The following is a 16,630-nucleotide window of genomic DNA, read 5'->3' on the forward strand; positions in this document are numbered from 1 at the left end:
TCTCGAACTCACGGAGGATAGTTTTCTAGGTAATTTTGATGATCTGCTCTATTTGATGCATTTTTAGTTATTTTCAAAGCATGTTACACTATCATACTATATTATAGTCATTATGTTAGGCCCCTATACTACTAGTGTAACCCCTTATTGTTATTAGTACAACCCACTTATTATATTGATGTACCCATGTAGTGCCCATATTGTTACTATTGTGCCCCATAGAAGCCCACTATTGTTATTATTGTGCCCTTACATTATTATTGTTATGTCAGCTTTGATTATGTTATGACCCCTTAGACTCCTATATATAGAAAGGAGGTCTTTTCATTTGTATCATCCAAGAATTGTTCATTTATGTAATGTAAAGGAGGTTTCCCCCTCGAAGAGGCTAAATTCTAAGGCGTTGATCTATCTTTTCTATATTTTCTTGAGCTAGTTTCATAACATTGGGTATCAGAGCTTTGGATTCTAGGGTTTCGCTACTCCAAATAGGTCATCGTGGCATTTTCGTTATAACTTTTTTCTGCGATGTTTCAGAAGCTAAAAAAAAACCCATTTGAGAAGAAATCACTCTGAATCTCGGGTCCGAATTTTAGAGCTTTTCGCACTATATTTACGGCGATATGATCTGAGGAAGTTGATCTTTTGGAAGACTCCTGAATTACATTCCAAACAGGTGACCTGGGGAAAATTATCATAACTTTCTCTCTGAGCATCGGATTGAAATTTCGTAAGAAGGTACAAAAAGAGGATAGACTGTAGTTTCTTGTATATATTTTCAGAGCCAAAGGTCTAAACAGTGACTCGTGGCACGTCGTACAAATTCGCTATATTGAACTAGTCTATAATCAGGTCATCTTGGGAGATTGTGCATAACTCTTTCTTGGAGAATCCAATTTGGATCAGACTGGTGGCATTGGAAAGAGGACGTAGAGGGCTACTATAGATCATAATTTTAGAACTTAAAGATCTGAAAGTACAGAGTTACAGTCGTTTCAAGATCGAGCTCCTAAAATCAAGAAAAAGCAAGATGAGGAAGTTTGATGGCAAGGATCCAGTAAATTGGATACTTCAGATGGAGCAATATTTTGATCTACATGGTGTACCATTGTTACAAAAGGCATGTATTGCATCTTCATATTTAGAACCGGATCAATTTTTATGGTATGAAGGGCTTTGTTCTCGTAAACAACTTGTTATGTGGTCAATTTTCATGGAGGAAATGATAGCACATTATGAGGATACAAAGAGAAACACCTTCTTTAGAGCAACACCACAACAATTGGAAAGAGTAAAAGGGCTTTGTGACATAGTGGAAAGCAAAATTATGGAAACTAGGAAGCATACCCCTCACAACTATAAAGATGGAAGTGTTGTTTCTCCCAGCCTTCCAAAACCTACAAGGGTTACACCACAACAATTGGAAGAAAAAAGAGAAAAAGGGCTTTGTTACAATTGCGATAGAAAATGCACTAAAGGTCATAAGTGTGCTGAGAAGAAATTATTTTACATAGAATATAAAGAGGAGGAAGAAAAGGATCAAGAAACATCAAAAGAAGAAGATATATGCCAGGACCCCACCCCAGAGAAAGAAGAAATGAATCAGACCATATCTTGTAAAGCATTGGCAAGAATTACCACTCCTCAAACTCTCAAGATAGAAGGACATATCAAGGAGAAAAAGGTGCAAGAAGTGAAATATCACATTGAGAAAGAAGAAATGAATCCAACCATATCTTGTAATTCATTGGTCAAAATTACCACTCCTCAAACTATCAAGATAGAAGGACATATCCAGAAGAAAAATGTTCAAGAAGTGAAAGATCACATCGAGCATCAAGAAATGAATCCGACCATATCTTGTAAAGGATTGGAAGAAATTACCACTCCTCAAACTCTAGAGATAGAAGGACATATCAAGAAGAAAAAGGTTCAAGCAGAGAAAGATCACATCAAGCATCAACAACAAGTTCTCCAACTTTTAAAGGATAACGTCACTTCGGTGCAAAATCAAATGAAACAACAGGTAGATCAACATCGTAGTGAAAAATGTTTTGATGTAGGTGATTGGGTATTTTTACTGCTACATCTCAAGCAAGCTATTCATGAGAAGGAAATGTTGGCAATACTACATGCACTTAAAAAATGGCGACCTTACCGAATGGGAAGAGCCTTCAAGGATGAGGATGTGGAAGCATTGTTTTGTTCTATTTCTATTATCCAACCAGATTGGATAAACGAAGCAAGGGATGAATGGAAGAAGGACAAAGAAGTATGGCCACTTATTCAAAAGTTGCAAAAGATCCCAATTCAAACAATATTGCCAAAAATTGAAGAAGAAGGAAAAATCATATTGGAACCTGGAGCAATCACAGAAACAAGAACCTGACAGCTACGAAATCGATCAATTTCAGAGTATCTCATTAAGTGGAAGAACTTACCCGCTGAAGATTCCACATGGGAGGACAAGAATTTTATACAGAAGCATCAAGAACTACTCAAGCGTTGAGGACAACGCTTTTTGAAGGAGAGGGACATGTTAGGCCCCTATACTACTAGTGTAACCCCTTATTTTTATTAGTACAACCCACTTATTATATTGATGTACCCATGTAGTGCCCATATTGTTACTATTGTGCCGCATAGAAGCCCACTATTGTTATTATTGTGCCCTTACATTATTATTGTTATGTCGGCTTTGATTATGTTATGACCCCTTAGACTCCTATATATAGAAAGGAGGTCTTTTCATTTGTATCATCCAAGAATTTTTCATTTATGTAATGTAAAGGAGGTTTCCCCCTCGAAGAGGCTAAATTCTAAGGTGTTGATCTATCTTTTCAATCTTTTATTGAGCTGGTTTCATAACACATTGACCTCTTTGAGATTTAATTATGGGAAATATACTTAACCTATAGTAAGAGAGAAGGCATTGACATCAACAATACTAATCTTGGGGTACTTTTAGCCTTGAAGAAAGTCTTAATCATTCAGCGCAAGGGCATCTTAGCATTTAGTGGCACTTTATTCATCAATAAGACAAAGGTATGATTTGTAGATTGTTTTATTCACTACATCAAAACAGACTATTAGCGTCAGTAATAGCACAAAAAATCAGTATATTTGAGGCTATGAATTGGATTCAATTGGTGGCACAAAACTCGATGCTACAATGCATTTTCACTTGAGCATCGTAAATATCGTAGGAAATAGCACTAAAAATATTTTTGGGTTTAATGCTGAGAATTATTTCTTCCATTCTTGCTTCCATTGTTGCATCCATTTGTATTTCTAGTTTTACTCCAAATTGTGCTTCTTGCTTTGTTTCTGGTATGGCATCAAAAACTTCTTTTTACGCTTCCTAATTTACGCCAAGTTATGCTTCCAATATAACAACGTTAGTTGCTTCGAGTTTTTCTTCTAATGTGGCATTGCTTATTGCATCTATTTATACTTCCATTATGACATATTCTTTAGCTTCTAATATGGCTTCCATTATAGTGTCTTTTGTTGCTTCCAATATTGCTTCCATATTAATTCTTCGTTTTCTACCTGAATAGCTTCTTTGTTTGCTTCTTAGGGAATGCCAAGTTTGGATTCTAATCTTGCTTCCATTATTACTTCTTTTTTTTCTACCTGAATTGCTTATTTTTTTCTTCTCAGGTAATGCCAAGTTTGGTTGCTAGCATTGTTTCCATTATTACTTCTTTGTTTGCTACCTACATTGCTTCTATTTTTGCTTCTTATGTAATGCCAAGTTTTTCTTCCAAGGTTGCTTCTAGTGTGCTTCTAGTTTGGCTTCCATTTGTTATTCCTTTTTTGCTTCTATAATTGCTTCCTTGTTAGCCTCATGGTTTGCTTCCTTTTAGTGGCAAGGTTCTCTTCTTGTTTAGCATCTGGGTTTTCTTGCTTTTCAGGTCCAAGATTTGCTTCATTTTTGTGTTGGGATTTTATTCTTAATTAGCCTCCAATATTTCTTCTTGTTAAGCAACACATTTAGCTTCCTATTTAGAGCCGGTAATAGTTGGGTGAAAATGTGAAGTTAAGTTACACTTGTGTGAGAATTTCCCACTAAAAATTCATAATCATAATTTTTTAGTCAAACAATTGGCCATTTAGATTAATGGTGATCATTTAATGGATTTTTTACAAGAGGTGAAAAAATCGCCAACAAGATTTTTCAGCTGGAAAAAAGTCTATATATATGTTTGCCAACAGGATATTGTAGACTTTTCTACATTTTTTGGTTCGTTGGTTGTTTGTGGTCATTGTGCAGTGCGATTTTCTTGTAGGTGTGCTATTTTCTCTCTTCGTAGTAAGTCTTAGTAAAATAAATTGGTTGTTTTTTAATAGATCTTGAGTGACAAAATTAGAATTTCACCATTCAACCAATGTGACTTGCTATAAGTTTAAAGAGTGTGCTTCCTATTCATTTGTCGAGCTTAATGTTTCAAAAAAAATTAAGTAATATAAGGGCCTACATTATGTGTATTTGGGCATGAATAGAAATTTTGTTTATTAATAATATAAAAATATTGGTTATAGTTTAAAAGGAATTTGTTTGTTTTTTAATGTATAATGATGTTGTTAGTTTGTAATGATGTCCATTTCCATAAAAATTATTTATAAATGGTATGTTATAAAATATTTCAAATGCAATATGACTTATTCTATAATCATATAAGTTATTTAAGAGACATGATATACTTAACTAATTTAATTGAAATAAAAATATTAAATTAATAAATGGAAGTTATAAAGGAAGCATATTGAGTTGTTAAAATGGAAGCAGAATGTGGCTCTAAAATGGAAGTAACATTTGACATCTAATTGGAAGCCATACTTGGAGAGCGTATTCACATCATAGATATTTCCAGAGCATATCTCTTTCAGGTTTCTTATAGTTACAAGCCACACCACAACATTGCAATAAAACAAGATATATTTTTTTTTAACTATAATATGTATTTTTATACTATTAATAATAAAAAATTGTTGGTCTGTGACCAGCTACACACAATGCAATCCCAAATAGTACATTCCCAAATGATATAAGTCAAAATGATACAACTTAATATGGTATTGCAAGTGAAAATGATACATATGATAATAAACGTGAAAATATGCATCATAATGATTTATCAACAATGATCCATGATGGAGTCTATATGATCAATGTCACTAGCTACTAGCAGTAAATTACTCATCATCATCATGTATATCATGATCATCATCAATGTCATCAACGTTGTTGTCTACCTCGATGTCCTCTTCATCTACATCATCGTCATTGTCTGAAATGTTTGAACCAGATCCAACAAAATCTAGACCGATCTCATGATCAACTGGATATTTTAGAAGACCCGTGTTCTGCAAAAAAACATTCAAAATGGAAAGTTATTATTTATTTCACGCAATACTTAATATTTTTGTTATATTTTCAATATTACAACATTTGAAACAAAATCATAATCATATTACATCATATCAAAGTGCACATATATGCCATAATAAAATTTTGATTAAGTTACAACTAAGATGTCACTCCAATGATGTAAAACATGCAAAAATTCTAATAAACATTAGTAAATCTCATAAAATACATATTCTTATACAATTTAACTATCAACTATAAATTCTATTACAAAACCTTAAGTTCCAACCCTCTCATGTCAATATATAAAATTATTTATGTGTCAACATTAACTTTGTATATAAGTCTAAAATCAAATGGACTTATACAATATGTCATGATTCAATTGAAAAGATTCCATAATTCACTTGTGTCTTCAAAATTGCATTGAATGAGGGTTTAGGCACTATGGCCAACTCACCCTTGACTAAACATGCTTACAAGATTTTATAGCTCTATTCCATTTCTCGCCTTGGCTTTTAAGCCCTCGGTTGAAATTTTTCGTGTCCCTGGATGGTGTTGGGAAGAGATTTGAAACTCGCCATAACAAGAAATTCAAGGCTTGGTTGGACAAACTGTTAGTTTCATTGGAATCATACCATTGAATTATTGCTAGGGACACCCCTCTCTATTGACTTCATGGATTTATTGTTATCTACATCAACAATTTTTGCAACTAGGGTTTCACTCATTAGCATGCAATGCAATTTCTGCATTATATTCTCAAATCTTGAGAATTGTGCCAAACGAGGGTCTAGGCATCATGGCCAGCTTTTCCTTGACTAAAAATGCCTATAGGAACTCATGGAACTCAATTTCATTGCCTGGTTTGGTTTTTATGCCCCTGGTTTAAATTTTCCACATGTCTGTCAATGATATTGGGAAGCGAGTTGAAACTCGTCATACTAGGAAAACCGAGGCCCAATTGCATAAACCAATAGTTTCATTGGAATAGTGACATCATATTTCATATGTCGTTGTTAAGTGCTGGAATTATAGGAAACTATCCTAAGTTAAGCATTGAAAATGAAAACATATGACTTAAATTTAACTACGAGCATTTTATGTGTCTTAAAAACAATTGGCACTTACTCCAATTATCAACCAGGGTGCTTGTAGGCTTAGAAGAATCAACAGAGTATGTGTCAGTTAAAATATATCCTAAACCTAATCCTATGTCATTGTTAGGTATTGGAAGTGGATGAAACTATCCTAAGTTAAGCATTGAAAAGGAAAACATATGAGTTAAACCTAATCTATCTTAAGGAAATTATTTGTTATGGAACCAACTCACAAAATAGAAGAAAAGATAGATCAACGACTTAAAAATTAACCTCTTTAAAGGGGAAAATTCCTTTACATTACATAAATGAACAATTCTTGGATGTTACAAATGATAATACCTCCTTGGTATATATAGGAGTCTAAGGGGTCATAATATAATCAGAGCCTACATAACAATAATAATGTGAGGGAACAATAATAAAAATAGTGAGCTTCTATGGGTAAAAATAATAACAACATGGGGGATAGATGGACACAATAATAACAATATGGGGATACACTAACATAACAATAAAGGGAATACACTAGTATTATAGGGAACTAACAAGCCCCTCTCCTTCAAAAAAATGTTGTCCTCAACGCTTGAGTAGTTCCGGATGCTTCTGTATAAAATTATCATCCTCCCATGAGGAATCTTTAGTGGGTAAGTTCTTCCACTTAATGAGATATTCTTAAATTAATCGATTTTTTAGTTGTTTGATCCTTATTTCCATGACTGCTTCAAGCTCAAATATGATTTTTCCTTCTTCATCAATTTCTGGCAACATTGTTTGAACTAGGAGCTTGTCACCAATAACCTTATTTAAGCATGAAACATGGACAATTGGGGATACCCAGGAATATGCAGGCAGCTCCAATTTGTATGACATAGTACCAATATTTTATAACACCTTCTAAGGACAATAATACTTGGGTTATAATTTATAATCCTTCTGAGCTTGCTTTAGGGACATTTGTTTGTATGGTTGTAGCCATAGAAATACTCAATCGCATACATCAAAACTTCCTTCATTGCGATGTTGGTTTTCTTGTTGTTTCATTTGATTTTGTGCTAAAGTGAGGTTATCCTTTAAGATTGGAGAACTTTTTGTTGATGCTTGATGTTATCTTCCACTGCTTGAACCTTAGAATGTTCTCTTAAAGATGATGTGATGGATGGTTGACGATATCCATAAAGTTCCATAAATGGGGTCATTTTTGTTGTAGTATGAAAGGAAGTGTTATACCACCATTCAACTAGAGGTATCCACTTGACCCATTATGTTTGTTTATCATATACAAAACAACGAAGATATCCTTCCAAACATTTGTTCACTATCTTAGTTTGCCCGTCAGATTGAGGATGATAAGATGTTCTATGAGCTAATTGAGTACCAAGACAAGAAAATAATTTTGTCCAAAAATTTCCAGTGAAAATGAGATCTTTCTCACTTACAATAATCTTTGGGTTTCCATGTAGCTTTTGAATTATTTCCATAAATGCAGTAGAAATTGTATTTGATTTAAAAGGATGAGCTAATGCACAAAAGTGTGCATACTTGGTAAGTCTATCAACTACCACCATGTTGACACTCTTTCCTTTAGACTTGGGTAAACTTGTGATAAAATCCATTGGGATCTCCTCCAAAAGTTGACTTGAAATGGCTAAAGGTTGTAACATACCTAGTGTCTTAATTGTCTCAAATTTATTTTGTTGGCAAACCAAACATTCTACCACAAAATTTTGAATATCAGATTTAAGCGCATCCCAAAAAAATTCCTTCTCGAACCTATGGTAATTTTTCAAAAATCCTGAGTGCCCTCCTAAGGGGAATTTGTGCAATTAAAAAAGAATATTTTACTTGAGTTGGAAATTCTTATAAAGATATAAGTGACCTTTGTACCTGTTAGCGCTTCAAATTTCACCTCAGGCTGAGAAAGGAAAACTCCAAGGAAACATCAAACCACTTAGCCTCGTAGCTAGCCCTACGAGGACAGGAGAGGGTTCTCTCCGGTCTATCTCAACAAAAAGTTTTCTAAAAGGGGCTGAGATGACTTTAAAAGAAACTGATTTTAGGCTAGTAAATTGATAGAAAAAGGGGTTTTAATGGATAATGGGGTTTTCTGGGCTACATGGGGCAAAGAAACAGTTTGAACAAAGAAATATAATCAAAAACACAGATTATCTCCTGAGGCAAGGTAGGCAAGAAATTTAACATCAAATTGAGATTAAATGGAATGGCAAGACTGCTGAGGAGCTAACAAGGGCATAGAGGATGAATCCTTGTCAAACAGAAGAAAACATTAAATATGAACAAACTTATAGGCAGAGCATAAAATATTATGAATTCTACCTAAACACTTCATTTGTTCAATTGGAAATGATCATGAAATGAAATGAAAACATAACAGGTTACATATGAAACAAAAGAGGACACAAATGTTAAATTGTCATACCACAGGAATCTCAGGGGTCAAAGCTGTATTTTTCATTAGATTCTCTGTCAAAAACTGTACAAGTAAGCTCTCTGTTCTTCCTCCACCAGCACTCATAATTCTCTCTCTCTTTCCTTGCTAACTCCTTCAAATGATTATTTTTATACATTAAATAAGCTCTGCTATTTGAAAACAGATCGATCCAAAAATGAGGAGCTGTTTCTAAAATAAAAAATAGAAAAAACTATTTTTCTGTTCTAAAAACAGAATGTTTCCCTTGAAATCTTCTGATGGCCAATTAAGAGACAAAATCTGGAGCACAGATCCCATAGAATCAGGACTGAAGACATTAGTAAGAGATCGGTTGCTATATTTGGACCCATTACTTCAGTGACAAGCCGTCCATTGCTTGTATCGATGAAATCAATTGGATGCAAAGCGATGCCATTGAAATTATCACTTATGTAACAACCAATAACTGCAAGGCACTCGGACAGATCCTTTGGATCCCATTCGGCACGAAAGCAGGTCAAGTGACCATTAAAATCATGACTATCGACGATCTCATGACTTGGATAGCGCAAATCACCAAGGATAGAATCCTATACACGTATCTGATTATCCTGGCAGGTAGTCATGATTTAGAGGCATTAGGCATTTGAGTTCTGTGGCAAGTTTTGCTATGGCATTATTGTCACTACATTGTTGGAATATACAATTCCGCCCTTTAGTAAATTAATATGTCTCGTATCAAGATTATATTGCAACTGATCAGGACGATGCAGTCGTTCAGGATCCAATCCACAAAGTATAAGCTTTTTAGGTTCTTCCACACACTGAAATTCAAAATTATGACAGGTGAATAGTACTCTAGTACTTCCTAAGCCCTGATTGATAAATAGATCCCAAAACAATGGTGCCACAGCAGCAGTTTGCCAATTGTGTAGATGTAGGACATCAGGCTACTTTCCAGACTTCAAAAGATAATCTAATGACGCACGGGAAAAATATGTAAACCTTTCAAAGTCATCCCCATATCCATAAACAAGGTCCTGGTCAAAAAACCACTCGGATGAAAAGTTTCGATGAATGTCACTGCAATGCCATTAATGGTCCCTGTCCAGATTTTATTTTTATGCCACTCGCCTCCAAAGTAGGAATAAAAGTCAGCTTCAACCTCTTGTAGACCCTGCACTTGATTCAAGTTCACAGATTTATACATGGGTAAAATGGTTTCCACTAAATTCCTCCTCCTTTTCAATGCACGATATAAATCCTTTACATGTGATGCCATAGATCCAACCTTTATAGTTTGTTCCATTTCAGTACAAATTTGCACAATGTGTAAACCCTTTGCTTTGGGTCCAAGAGAGGAAGAAGACCTGCAGCAACTTGAAAAGGAGATCCAAAAAAAGGAAAGAGAGCCATCCACGCACAGGATTTTATGATTTATCTCCTCTGTCCATCAAATCAAATCTAAAGCACAGATTCCTAGAGAATAGCGACCCTTCTTCAGACACACAAATCTTGTGGGTCAGCAAATCGCTGTGAAGACCAATATAATTCGAATCCACTGGCAGAGTCGTAACCTGTCTCTCACATTGTCATTGCCATTGCCATCTTTAACCCACCATGGAAAATAAAAATATATATACATTAACAATAAATCCAGCTCTAAAAACACTAAAAAGCCTGAAATGTTCTAAGCAGGGCTGGGGACATCTTTGTTTATAATTCTTAACTGAAAAGGTCGCTGCAAAAGAAATGTTTCATTTCGCAATCTCGACATCTACCAATTGTTTATCCCTTTTAGAAATCTCTTGGAAATAGGGAATGAGAGTTCTTACACCACTGTCTCCTATAGGATTATCACTCAAGTCTAGATTTTGCAACTGAGGCATACACTACAGGAACATTTTTAATTACTTTCACATAGATGAGCAGAAAAAACTGAGGACAAATCAGATACGTTGTCTTTTGCCTGATCTTGCTGTGATTGTAAGGGATGGGCACAAAAATGATCTACGTTCAACACCTTATTAACTTGCTTTGCATTTGAACCTGATAATGCAAATCCTGAAACTTTACAACTTGTTGCCACTGCAAATTCTGGTAGATTTGACTCTAGAGGTTCTTCCAATGTAATACCACTGCTGACAAAACCTTGATCTCCATTTCTTCTTGCAACGTCTCTTACTTCTGCTTCAACATCAGCTACTTCATAATTTTTTGATGAAGAGAATGGTGGAAAGTTACCATGGTGTTGACTTTCAATATACATGTTGGAACTTGGAGACACAGTATCCTGCAAGCCAACCTTGGAGTACGCACCCTGCCTTTTCTAACATAAAGCCATAAATTGGTGCATGCAGCTCTTGAACGAGTTGCTCCAAATTGCTATCTATCGCACGTAAAAGTTCCCTCTGTGAAGCATCTGTTTCTTCAATTCTGCTCCTTGACTTCAAGGATGCTCCTGGCCTGCTGCCTTATTTCAATAACTAATAAACATGCTTACAAGGGAATATTGATTGCTCAACCCTTTAGAGATTGATATATCACTCTGATCCAAGAAGCTCTAGTCTAATGATGATATCTGTCACCAGACTATCAAAAAATATACACATGAAACTGCAGTTGCAAAGTATGAATAGAGTTGACAAAACATCCACATTACCTTCAATGGAAGAGCAGAGTAGGTGACTGCCAACTACTTTGACAGGTTTTTCCTTTAGCAGTTGACGAGAGATAAATTTTGATGAATTTGACTTTGATGGAAGACTGACAAGACAGAGTCTAACATCGGCTCCACTTGGGATGGCAGCTGCCGCTTCGTGGAGGTGCCAAGAACCGCAGAACTTTGGGAGAGCAGACAGTGCCTCCATCCATTGGGCAATGGAGTCCATATTTCAACAGACAACATGAGACTTCCGACTCATTTATGGACTAAAAATTGACTGAAAAGACTGAAAAACTGACTCAGCAAACCTCACACTAAAACTGTAATGAAACTAGAACAAGATGTTGCCTTTTGGCTACTTATTTATTTACAAAAGCTACCCTACTTTGCTGCACAAACAATAGATCAGGTAATACTAAAATGCCAGATTAACCATTCAAGTAAACCTAAAAATGATACTGCTCGAGAATGCTTCCGCCAGAACACAGATGTAATTGCCGACAGCTGTTCATGCACGTAATGAGCCTGGTCACGTACCAGACAACCTGATCTATCAATCAAACTGAAAAATGTGTCCATGTAGGTTGCCATTGGATCGCGGAAGCCAGACTCTGTTGGCTGCCCCAACTCTGCAATACATACTTCCAGCTGCACATTGTTAATGTAAACATCTATAGGCAAGTCTATTATTTCTTGTTGTGAAGGAGGAAGGATTTCCAAGAACTTTTTAGGGTCTTGGAAATCATATGACTGGATCTGCTCATCTAAACATTGAATCTCCTTTTCAAGTTTTTCAACAATTAACTCACAGGCACCAGTTTTAGTTTCAAGATGAAATTTCGGAGATTTCAAACATTGAAAGAAGGCACTGAAAAATTCTTCATTAATTTCAATATCCACTAACCACTCTCTAACTTCGTTTATAGCTTCACAAAGTGCAGGGTTTGCCACATACCCCACCATTGCATGAATGGATCTGCGAGCACTGAACTGTCTGGATCGAGTTGGAGTCGCCAGGTGAATGGTTCAGCCTGCATATGTATCTGACTGTTGTCCACCATCAGCATCAGATCTGCAATTTGATTTCATGTACTGGGACAAGACAATCAACAAGTCGAATGTTCTCCCCAGTATGGTCGCCAATATTTTAGCGCTTGAAATTTCACCTCAGGCTGAGAAAGGCAAACTCTAAGGCAACATCAAACCACTTAGCCTCGTAGCTAGCCCTATGAGGACAGGAGAGGGCTCTCTCCGGTCTATCTCAACAAAAAGTTTTCTAAAATGGGCTGAGATGACTTTAAAAGAAACTGATTTTAGGCTAGTAAATTGATAGAAAAAGGGGTTTTAATGGATAATGGGGTTTTTTGGGCTGCATGGGGCAAAGAAACAGTTTGAACAGAGAAATATAATCAAAAACACAGATTATCTCCTGAGGCAAGGTAGGCAAGAAATTTAACATCAAATTGAGATTAAATGGAATGGCAAGACCGCTGAGGAGCTGACAAGGGCATAGAGGATGAATCCTTGTCAAACAGAAGAAAACATTAAATATGAACAAACTTATAGGCAGAGCATAAAATATTATGAATTCTACCTAAACACTTCATTTGTTCAATTGGAAATGATCATGAAATGAAATCAAAACATAACAGGTTACATATGAAACAAAAGAGGACACAAATGTTAAATTGTCATACCACAGGAATCTCAGGGGTCAAAGCTGTATTTTTCATTAGATTCTCTGTCAAAAACTGTACAAGTAAGCTCTCTGTTCTTCCTCCACCAGCACTCATAATTCTCTCTCTCTTTCCTTGCTAACTCCTTCAAATGATTATTTTTATACATTAAATAAGCTCTGCTGTTTGAAAACAGATCGATCCAAAAATGAGGAGCTGTTTCTAAAATAAAAAATAGAAAAAACTATTTTTCTGTTCTAAAAACAGAATGTTTCCCTTGAAATCTTCTGATGGCCAATTAAGAGACAAAATCTGGAGCGCAGATCCCATAGAATTAGGACTGAAGACATTAGTAAGAGATCGGTTGCTATATTTGGACCCATTACTTTAGTGACAAGCTGTCCATTGCTTGTGTCGATGAAATCAATTGGATGCAAAGCGATGCCATTGAAATTATCACTTATGTAACAACCAATAACTGCAAGGCACTCGGATGGATCCTTTGGATCCCATTCGGCACGAAAGCAGGTCAAGTGACCATTAAAATCATGACTATCGACGATCTCATGACTTGGATAGCACAAATCACCAAAGATAGAATCCTATACACGTATCTGATTATCCTGGCAGGTAGTCATGATTTAGAGGCATTAGGCATTTTAGTTCTGTGGCAAGTTTTGCTATGGCATTACTGTCACTACATTGTTGGAATAAGCAATTCCGCCCTTTAGTAAATTAATATGTCTCGTATCAAGATTATATTGCAACTGATCAGGACGATGCAGTCGTTCAGGATCCAATCCACAAAGTCTAAGCTTTTTAGGTTCTTCCACACACTGAAATTCAAAATTATGACAGGTGAATAGTACTCTAGTACTTCCTAAGCCCTGATTGATAAATAGATCCCAAAACAATGGTGCCACAGCAGCAGTTTGCCAATTGTGTAGATGTAGGACATCAGGCTGCTTTCCAGACTTCAAAAGATAATCTAATGATGCACGGGAAAAATATGTAAACCTTTCAAAGTCATCCCCATATCCATAAAGAAGGTCCTGGTCAAAAAAACCACTCGGATGAAAAGTTTCGATGAATGTCACTGCAATGCCATAAATGGTCCCTGCCCAGATTTTATTTTTATGCCACTCGCCTCCAAAGTAGGAATAAAAGTCAGCTTCAACCTCTTGTAGACCCTGCACTTGATTCAAGTTCACAGATTTATACATGGGTAAAATGGTTTCCACTAAATTCCTCCTCCTTTGCAATGCACGATATAAATCCTTTACATGTGATGCCATAGATCCAACCTTTATAGTTGGTTCCATTTCAGTACAAATTTGCACAATGTGTAAACCCTTTGCTTTGGGTCCAAGAGAGTGTTATAGACATTTTTGTGCCTTACAGCATTGAGCATAAAATGTCCATAATCTAAGGGATCCAAAGTCCCTAAACATGTTGTTCCTACCCCTAGAGGAACAAGGCTAACAAACCACAGCAATTCACAGAATTTCTCCACCAGAAACTGCTCAAAAACAAGTCAATTCAGGATCATTTCAGTGGCTCCACTAGCTGTTTATGCTGAATGTCAAAGCCAACACTGGCTACCTACGTTGAATGTCAAAGGCAACACAGGATACCTGCGCTGAGCGAGAGTGGACATGTGTCAAGTTCATTTCTCAAGGTGTCAGAACCCAGGAAGCTTCCAAAATGACACTTGCCTCAGGGAATTCGACTCGTGATGAGTAAGAGGTTCCAAATCTCCAAGTGGAAGCAAGAACCTCCAAGTGGAATCAAGAACTGATAGAGGGAGAGGACACTAGTCAGATCTCAAGCTGACTCATCCTCTCTCCAAACATCTATATATGGATCTCTCCTCCATGAGATCTAGAGGCTGGAATTTTGTTATTGCAAAGAATTGTTGTTGGTTTGAGATTGGAATCATTGGGTGCTTAATGCTTTGAAGGGGGTGAAGATAGGAATTCCATTTGTTGGGAAGGAGATGCTGGATTGGAGCCCTCTGGGTTGTATCTCTTCCTGAACCTTGTTATTCATCAATAAAGCTATCTTGGTTTCTCCTATATACTGATGTATTTTTGATGTATGATTGCATTAGTATGTTTAGTTTACTTCTAATCCTGAACTAGTTATGAATATGAATCCATGTCTTGTGTAGTGTTCTCTTCTTGTGATCTTGCATAAACTTCTTGAAGCTGGGCGAGCGAGAAGGCAAGTAGCTGGGAACTCTCCAAGAGAAGAGAGACCGGATCGAGGGACAAACGGAAGACACCGGTTAGTCCATCTATCTCTCTTCATTCTTAATTCATAAAGGAAGAATACTAGAATAGTTGTCTTTGTTTGTTGCTAAGGCACTGTCACACCTTAGGTGGATAGGATCGTCCTGCATAGGCATTTTTCCCCACAAAAAATTGGCGACTCCACTGGGGAGATTTGTTTAGTCATTTTATTTGTGTTTCCATCATTGTTTGTTTCATAGACTCGACAGCAACAATCGAACTACATCTGCTTTTCCCGGATGCAAAGTAGACAGTTGCTGCTTTGATCGAATCACTGGGCTTGTCTATGATCTGAACAATGGACTCACAAATGATTTGATGATCCTTTGTGATAGATCTTAGTACTCCCTCAAAGCATCCCTTTGATTATACCTTGCTTGTTGCTTTTATTTGGCCTCAAACAGTGAATTAAATAGCAATCTCTGACCCAGAACCCAGTGAGAAACGAGAGTTTCTCCTTCAGCGCAGACCCAGTGAAGGGATTCTGCATTTCAACGCAGGTCTCGTGAAGGCTACCTGCGCTGAATGTCAAAACCCCTGTGTTGAGGTTGCGTTGAACCAGTTTGGCCTTGTGCAGCTGGGGTTCTCTGCTCTGTTTTGCCTTGTTTTGATCTCTGATTTTTTGCAGCCTGTAACCAGCATAGGTACCAGTCTGATAAATCCTTTTCTCTGCTTAAATTCCACCTCCTTTTGTACAAAAAGACTGTGAGTGTTTTTATGTGTTTGTGGCATCATTTACAATTTTCCTTTGCATGAGTGAAATAGTCATCCTGTAGCCCTTGATTCAAATCTGTTGATTGTGATCTTAGAAGAGAGTTCATTGGTTGTTTGCAGTTGATTATACATTTGCTTTTGCTTATTGGTTTGAGTTTGTCTCTTTTAAGTGTCGAAACAAGTCTTCATTTCGAAAATCGTTAATTATTGTAATCTCTTCTACCCTCTCTGATTTCGAAAAAGTAAACTTGTTTGTATTTGTCATTTAAAAGCAAATTCAAAGTTGTACAAAAAGCTTTCTGTGTAGGCACCAATACTAAGAAAGCGGAAAACAAACACCTGCATTGTGCATTTGCATTTTGATAGTTTGCATGTCTGA

The 16,630-nt window shown here is 36.3% G+C and overlaps 1 pseudogene; it reads right to left on the reverse strand.

Annotated features, from left to right (window-relative positions):
• Positions 1-5,199: 5,199 nt before the first annotated feature.
• Positions 5,200-14,568, reverse strand: LOC149142225 (putative starch synthase 4, chloroplastic/amyloplastic pseudogene; annotated as a pseudogene).
• Positions 14,569-16,630: the final 2,062 nt, after the last annotated feature.

This window comes from Pinus tabuliformis, chromosome X, assembly GCF_031772625.1.
Source record: "Pinus tabuliformis cultivar Carrire ecotype Pingquan chromosome X, CPIR1, whole genome shotgun sequence".
NCBI classification, from domain to species: Eukaryota; Viridiplantae; Streptophyta; class Pinopsida; order Pinales; family Pinaceae; genus Pinus; species Pinus tabuliformis.